The following is an 8,444-nucleotide window of genomic DNA, read 5'->3' as shown; positions in this document are numbered from 1 at the left end:
TCTCTTTTGGCTTAGATTATTTTGATAATTACCATTATTATCATAATTCCCTTTCTTTGTTTTATCATTATTAGGTAAAGCTGTTACCTTTCCTTTCTACATATATAGTTACTCAACTGATGTTAAACAAACCAAACCTTAATTAACTTTAAGTTTCCTTTGTTCATCCTTTGTGTATTTGATTGCAGAACTCCCTTGGTGATTGGACAGTCATCTCAGGTTTCCAGTGAGCAAGGCTGCCGACCGGTGCCCGACCACTGGCTGCGAGTGAAACTCGGTTCCTCTTGTCTCTGTCCGTTAGCGACACGCAGTGGAGACCTCAGCAATTTTGGCACTCCAAAGGTTGTGCTAAAAGTCACCAGCTGTTCGACAGGGCGCCACGCCAGAGTAACGGAGGACCGGGGACACTGCGGTTGAGGAGTGTTTGGGGAGCGCCGGAGAAGTTGACCAAGCCACTGGTTTCCACCTGAATGACTTCAATTCACCCAGGTGAACCAAAGGTGATAAAACCCATCCACTTATTATAAGCCACAGAATATTAGATATTCCCCCGGATATATTTTAAGTGTTTGACCCTTTTGCTTCTTTAAGCCACACCATATTTCTAGGTTTCCTACCCAGATAGCCCACTCACCTGTTGGCCCTATCTTAAAACCTAGCAGTAGGCTTAGGCCTCCTTATTCTCACTAACATTGTGTTTCTATTGTTTTTAACTCATTTCAAGTGTTGTTTCACTTTGATCTTTTTCTATCCTCTGTTCTGTTGTGATTTGTTTCTTTCATTTCACATAGAGACAGTAACCTGTGAGCCACCAAGGAAGCTAAATAATAGAGCCAACCAGCAGCCGGTGTCATCACATGACCCGCTAGGCTACTGCCTGTCAAATCTCCATTTCAGGTCCTTCGTTGACCCAAGTTAATTGGCTACTTAACTGTCTGACTGTTTGCATCAGTTAGCCCCAAAATTCTCATAAACGGCACAGCCCGTATGAATATAGCTCGTTAAACGTAGAACGAACTTGCATTGGTCTTTTTGTGTGTGTGCGCTCTGCTTCTCACCAACAGAGTCAGGATGTTCCAGGCATCCAGTCCAGCAGTCCACGGGGGCCACCTCTCGACATGGTTGAAAGCAGTGATGACCCCCTTACTGCCCAAGGACGCCAGTAACCTGCAGCACCCAGAGCAACTAGACACCGAGCTAGATGAACTGATGCCACGCGATCCAAACCAAAGCGACTACTACAAAGAACTCGCCAGGATCTTCGGAAGCCTAGTTCACATTCTCGTCGCCCAGGCACGGCTCAGTGAATGGAGCAACATCGCGGAGGAGGCCTGGAAGGACCAGGCCCCAACCCAGAGTCATCTTGACCAGCTCCTCCTCGAGACCCAGAACCAGCGCGAGAAAGAGGACGACACAGATCCAGAGCTACGGAAAGGAGTTGAAAGACTTCACAATGCTCTGCAAGATCTTCGCCTCGACACAGATCAAAGAGAACAGCTGGAGAGAGAAGCCAGAAAAGAACTCCACATAAAACTCCAGCAAGGTGACGCTCTCCTAAAAAGAGCAGAGACTGAACTGAAAGAAAGAGACTATAAAACCTGGGCCTGCAAAACACACTCGCAAGCGGCCCGAGCTAAATTCAGACTCAGACCATGGGCTTCTTATTGCTATGGACCTCAAACAGGGCCAATTTGAAAACCCACAGACTTTCTGTAGTCAGCTACAAAAAGCCTACTTCGGAGCAAGCAACGAACCAGGTATGGAACAGGATGTCAACTTAAAAACTCTGTTCCTCCTAAACCTACATGCCAGTTGGAGTTTTCATCTCAGAGTCCCAGCGTGTCCACGTAACAGGACTACACAAGAGTTACGGAACTTAGCCCACAAAGCTTGCACCAAGCAAAAGACTATTTGTGAAAAGACTGAAAAACCCCAAAATCGCTGTCTCTGAGCACTGCTTGGCGTTAACCCTAGAGGGCGCCCTACAACACCACAGTCACAGACATTTTTTAGAGAGTCAATACCGTTCCCAGCCAGCAGAGGGCAACACAATCGTGGTGGTGCTCGTCCAATGCACCAGAGCGAGCGATTCCCACCATCCAGGACACAAAGCCCCGACAGCCGGCAGTGGAACCATTCTCGACATGACACTGGTAAGCTCAATCCTGAGCCCACGTCAGAAAAACACAGTGCAGCCAAGTCTGAGACAGCAGAGATCCTGAGGGTGCTGAAAGTGCTTCTTCACATGTAAACTCGCAAGGAAGATGAGCCAAGCACCCAGAACACTGCCCGTCATCCACAGACCACAGAGCTAACTGTCACAGCACAAAGTGACAACAACATCCACAGCCGACAGCTGCACACCCTGAACGAGACAGCACAGGTCCTCACACCAGGTACCACAAACACAAGGTACCAGAAAATGCTGTTTTGACTACCTGCCTTCGCAGCGAGCTACACAAGACCAGTCCTCACCACCCATCGATCGTCACACCTGCCCTGATGCCAACATTCCTGGGCAGCCTTGTCAAAAAGGGGGTGGGCCGAAAAGGAGTCAGCATGGAAGACCTGATTGACAGGATTAAACCTGACGGTGATCTCATCTCACCTTTTCAAAAGACACCAATTTGAAGCTAAGAGACAAGATCGAACTCTTACACCTCAAACTTATGAACTGAATGTACAGGCGTACAGACAGAATGACATCCGGTTTGACCAGGTTGTTTCCATTCACCTGACAATCGTTCTGATGAGTCTAATACATCCCATGTATGTCCCACCAATGAACACTCATACATTTCTCATCGACAAAGACCTGCTAGACCACTTTGACCCTTTTCTGAACTTCAAACAGCTAAAAGACTTTGCTCAAGTGCGAGAACCTCTTTCCCGCCAGCCACACAGGTTCCTAGAGCCAGACTGTCAGGTCACAGAGGTCACGGGAACTCCCACAGAGCCAGACGGTCAGGTCACAGAGGTCATGGGAACCCCAACAGCCAGCCATGAGTACAAAACCCTAACAACAAGCTCAAGTTCATGCCTCTGTACCTTGGTAAACAAACAGGGTACGGTGGTACCAGCTTACACCAAAGGGGTTGCTGTTCGGCTCAACCTGCAATGTGGACAAACCTTAAACCACACGCTGGGTTTCTTCCAATCCTCACCTGAATGTGTGGAACTCGGACTCACACTTGCAAACAACAAGCATGTCAAACACCAACACCTGTTCCAGCAATGTGATAACATCACAAAAACACACAATGTGACAGTGTACTGGAGGAAGGTAAAAGGACACTCAAAGCTACCAAGTCTAGACAAGGACTTTAAAGATCACACTGACACCCTTGCCAAAACTGGCACACTGAATAACATTCTGTGGTCACTCCCAACCCACCCACCCACATTCAAGGTTGAAGTGATTACACACAGCATAAGAACTTTACTAGCTAAACTGCCTACCTCAGTCGCTTACGCTGGCTCCGTTGTCTACACAGACCAACATAATGGACATACGGGCTTCTGAAACCTCCATAATGACTTTGTTTTACCACCTCTCAGACCCCTCCATCCACCCTGGCAACCAGTCTACAGTCACTGACAACCAGCGCCCCAGACCACTGCATGATACACAAAACATGCTGCGCGCACAGAACAATATTGTGGGTTGTGCACCATCTAACATCACAATGCCAGGGCTTGTAATGCCACGGAGCAAAAGGGGGATAATGCCAATATATTTCCATGACGCAGCATGTGCTGCGCCACGCAGCACCAGAGCCACTGACAAAACACTGAAGCAAGTGTCATGCCAGCAGCAAGATGTGGCAAAACATGGACCAGGGCGAGCTAAACCCAGTCGCCGCCCACGAAGCAAAGAGACTGCCCTATCCAACCAAAGACAGCCCTCGCTTGTTTCTTTCTTCCCTTTCTCTCTCTCTCTCTCTCTCCCTATTATCTGTACCAGGATGCTGCTGTGGTTTGCCGTGCTGTCAGCCAAAGAGAGGACAGCTGCCCCGGAGAAAACCGCTGAGACTCCTGATCACTATAGAGACTGTGTCTGTGTCTGTTCCACGAACTAGAAAATACAAAAAACGTCCAAACCAAGTTAAGGTTAACAATTTAATTGAGGTTCAACAAATAAAAAACAAATGCAATATGGATAAACAAATGATAAAGATTGGCTTATTGAATATCAGATCCATTTCTACGAAAACACTTTTTGTAAATAATATGATAACTGATCATAATATAGATGTGCTCTGCTTGACAGAAACCTGGCTAAAACCTGATGATTACATTATTTTAAATGAGTCCACCCCCCAAGATTATTGTTATAAACCCGAGCCGCGTCTAAAAGGCAAAGGGGGAGGAGTTGCTTCAATTTATAATAACGTTTTCAGGATTTCTCAGAGGGCAGGCTTCAAGTATAACTCGTTTGAAGTAATGGTGCTTCATATAACATTATCCAGAGAAACCAATGTTAATGATAAATCCCCTGTTATGTTTGTACTGGCTACTGTATACAGGCCACCAGGGCACCATACAGACTTTATTAAAGAGTTTGGTGATTTTACATCCGAGTTAGTTCTGGCTGCAGATAAAGTCTTAATAGTTGGTGATTTTAATATCCATGTCGATAATGAAAAAGATGCATTGGGATAAGCATTTATAGACATTCTGAACTCTATTGGTGTTAGACAACATGTTTCAGAACCTACTCATTGTCGAAATCAAACTCTAGATTTAATACTGTCACATGGAATTGATGTTGATAGTGTTGAAATTATTCAGCCAAGTGATGATATCTCAGATCATCATTTAGTTCTGTGTAAACTTCATATAGCCAAAATTGTAAATTCTACTTCTTGTTACAAGTATCGAAGAACCATCACTTCTACCACAAAAGACTGCTTTTTAAGTTATCTTCTTGATGTATCCGAATTCCTTAGCATACGCAAAACCTCAGAACAACTTGATGATGTAACAGAAACTATGGACTCTCTCTTTTCTAGCACTTTAAATACAGTTGCTCCTTTACGCTTAAGAAAGGTTAAGGAAAACAGTTTGACACCATGGTATAATGAGCATACTCGCACCCTAAAGAGAGCAGCCCGAAAAATGGAGCGCAGCTGGAGGAAAACAAAACTAGAGGTATTTCGTATTGCTTGGCGGGAAAGTAGCATATCCTACAGAAAAGCATTAAAAACTGCTAGATCTGATTACTTTTCTTCTCTTTTAGAAGAAAACAAACATAACCCCAGGTATTTATTCAATACAGTGGCTAAATTAACGAAAAATAAAGCCTCAACAAGTGTTGACATTTCCCAACACCACAGCAGTAATGACTTTATGAACTACTTTACTTCTAAAATCGATACTATTAGAGATAAAATTGCAACCATTCAGCCGTCAGCTACAGTTTCACATCAGACAGTGCACTATAGACCCCCTGAGGAACAGTTCCACTCATTCTCTACTATAGGAGAGGAAGAATTGTATAAACTTGTTAAATCATCTAAACTTACAACATGTATGTTAGACCCTATACCATCTAAGCTCTTAAAAGATGTGCTTCCAGAAGTCATAGGTCCTCTTCTGACTATTATTAATTCCTCATTGTCATTAGGATATGTCCCCAAAACCTTCAAACTGGCTGTTATTAAGCCTCTCATAAAAAAAGCCACAACTTGACCCCAGAGAACTTGTTAATTATAGACCAATCTCGAATCTCCCTTTTCTGTCCAAGATACTAGAAAAGGTGGTATCCTCACAATTATATTCCTTCTTAGAGAAAAATGGTATATGTGAGGATTTCCAGTCAGGATTTAGACCGTATCATAGTACTGAAACTGCTCTCCTTAGAGTTACAAATGATCTGCTCTTATCATCTGATCGTGGGTGTATCTCTCTATTAGTTTTATTGGATCTTAGTGCTGCGTTTGACACAATTGACCACAACATTCTTTTGCATAGACTTGAACACTTTGTTGGCATCCGTGGAAGTGCATTAGCATGGTTTAAATCGTACTTATATGACCGCCATCAGTTTGTAGCAGTGAATGAAGATGTATCATATCGATCACAAGTGCAGTATGGAGTACCTCAAGGCTCAGTTCTAGGGCCGCTACTCTTCACGCTTTATATGTTACCCTTGGGAGATATCATCAGGAAACATGGTGTTAGCTTTCACTGTTATGCTGATGATACGCAGCTCGCAGCCAGGTGAAACACACTAATTTGAAAAACTAATGGAATGCATAGTCGATATAAAAAACTGGATGACGAGTAATCTTACTGCTAAATTCAGAAAAAACAGAGGTGTTAATCATAGGGCCTAAAAACTCTACTTGTAATAACCTAGAACACTGTCTAAGACTTGATGGTTGCTCTGTCAATTCTTCGTCATCAGTTAGGAACCTAGGTGTGCTACTTGATCGCAATCTTTCCTTAGAAAGCCACGTTTCTAGCATTTGTAAAACTGCATTTTTCCATCTCAAAAATATATCTAAATTACGGCCTATGCTCTCAATGTCAAATGCAGAAATGTTAATCCATGCATTTATGACTTCAAGGTTAGACTATTGTAATGCTTTATTGGGTGGTTGTTCTGCATGCTTGGTAAACAAACTACAGCTAGTCCAAAATGCAGCAGCAAGAGTTCTTACTAGAACCAGGAAGTATGACCATATTAGCCCGGTCCTGTCCACACTGCACTGGCTCCCTATCAAACATCGTATAGATTTTAAAATATTGCTTATTACTTATAAAGCCCTGAATGGTTTAGCACCTCAGTATTTGAATGAGCTCCTTTTACATTATACTCCTCTACGTCCGCTACGTTCTCAAAACTCAGGCAATTTGATAATACCTAGAATATCAAAATCAACTGGGGGCGGCAGATCCTTTTCCTATTTGGCGCCTAAACTCTGGAATAATCTACCTAACATTGTTCGGGAGGCAGACACACTCTTGCAGTTTAAATCTAGATTAAAGACCCATCTCTTTAACCTGGCATACACATAACATACTAATATGCTTTTAATATCCAAATCCGTTAAAGGATGTTTAGGCTGCATTAATTAGGTAAACTGGAACCGGAACACTTCACATAACACAGTACTTTCTACATCATTAGAAGAATGGCATCTACGCTAATATTTGTCTGTTTCTCTCTTGTTCCGAGGTCACCGTGGCCACCAGATCCAGTCTGTGTCCAGATCAGAGGGTCACTGCAGTCACCCGGATCCAGTACGTATCCAGACCAGATGGTGGATCAGCACCTAGAAAGGACCTCTACTGCCCTGAAAGACAGCGGAGACCAGGACAACTAGAGCCCCAGATACAGATCCCCTGTAAAGACCTTGTCTCAGAGGAGCACCAGGACAAGACCACAGGAAACAGATGATTCTTCTGCACAATCTGACTTTGCTGCAGCCTGGAATTGAACTACTGGTTTCGTCTGGTCAGAGGAGAACTGGCCCCCCAACTGAGCCTGGTTTCTCCCAAGGTTTTTTTCTCCATTCTGTCACCGATGGAGTTTCGGTTCCTTGCCGCTGTCGCCTCTGGCTTGCTTAGTTGGGGTCACTTCATCTACAGCGATATCATTGACTTGATTGCAAATTAAAACAGACACTATTTCAACTGAACAGAGATGACATAACTGAATGCAATGATGAACTGCCTTTAACTATCATTTTGCATTATTGAGACACTGTTTTCCAAATGAATGTTGTTCAGTGCTTTGGCGCAATGTATTTTGTTTAAAGCACTTTATAAATAAAGGTGATGATATCACCGACGACAGGGCACACTACCCCAGCACTGTAATCGAACAGCCGTACAGCTGTACAGGGATCCGATGGAGAGAGGACTCCCTCACTCACACTGAGACCGATGTCAAACACATGTTCAGCCAACATGAGAAAGTGACCGTTACACAAATGGAGTTAGGTGGACACCACCACCGCTCAAAACAGTTTGCGAGAGCTTTGCTCAGAGCCGCTGCTGCCGCCAGAATGTTTAACATTGTTATGTCCAGTGTCAATGCAGCGAACCAGACCGTAAACTCCTTGAAACCACTGTTTACGGTCTTCCAGAAGGACTTTACCCAGACTCCGCTGTTTACAGCATTAACAACAGACATGCTGTGGGAGGTTAGCTCCTCCATTGACAGCCTAACCATGAGTAAAACCCCACCATATATGATACCCTTAAGCCTTGTGTTAACTGTGCTGTCTTACGCCATCACCATGCCAGCTGACCTGATACAAATACACCTGGCCAACTCTCTGGATAGTGCCATCCTACGGCACGTCAACCCCAAACAGAGAGAAGTGAATGTGCGCCTGAACCAACCCATCAGCGAGTCAAGCCAAGTCTACAGACCTAAAGACATTGTCAGTGCCAGGATGTGGAAAAGAAACACCCACACCAAGACACACATT

This window comes from Carassius auratus, unplaced genomic scaffold, assembly GCF_003368295.1.
Source record: "Carassius auratus strain Wakin unplaced genomic scaffold, ASM336829v1 scaf_tig00217292, whole genome shotgun sequence".
NCBI lineage: Eukaryota > Metazoa > Chordata > Actinopteri > Cypriniformes > Cyprinidae > Carassius > Carassius auratus.
The sequence above is the reverse complement of the archived record's forward strand: the minus strand, read 5'-3'. Positions refer to the sequence as shown.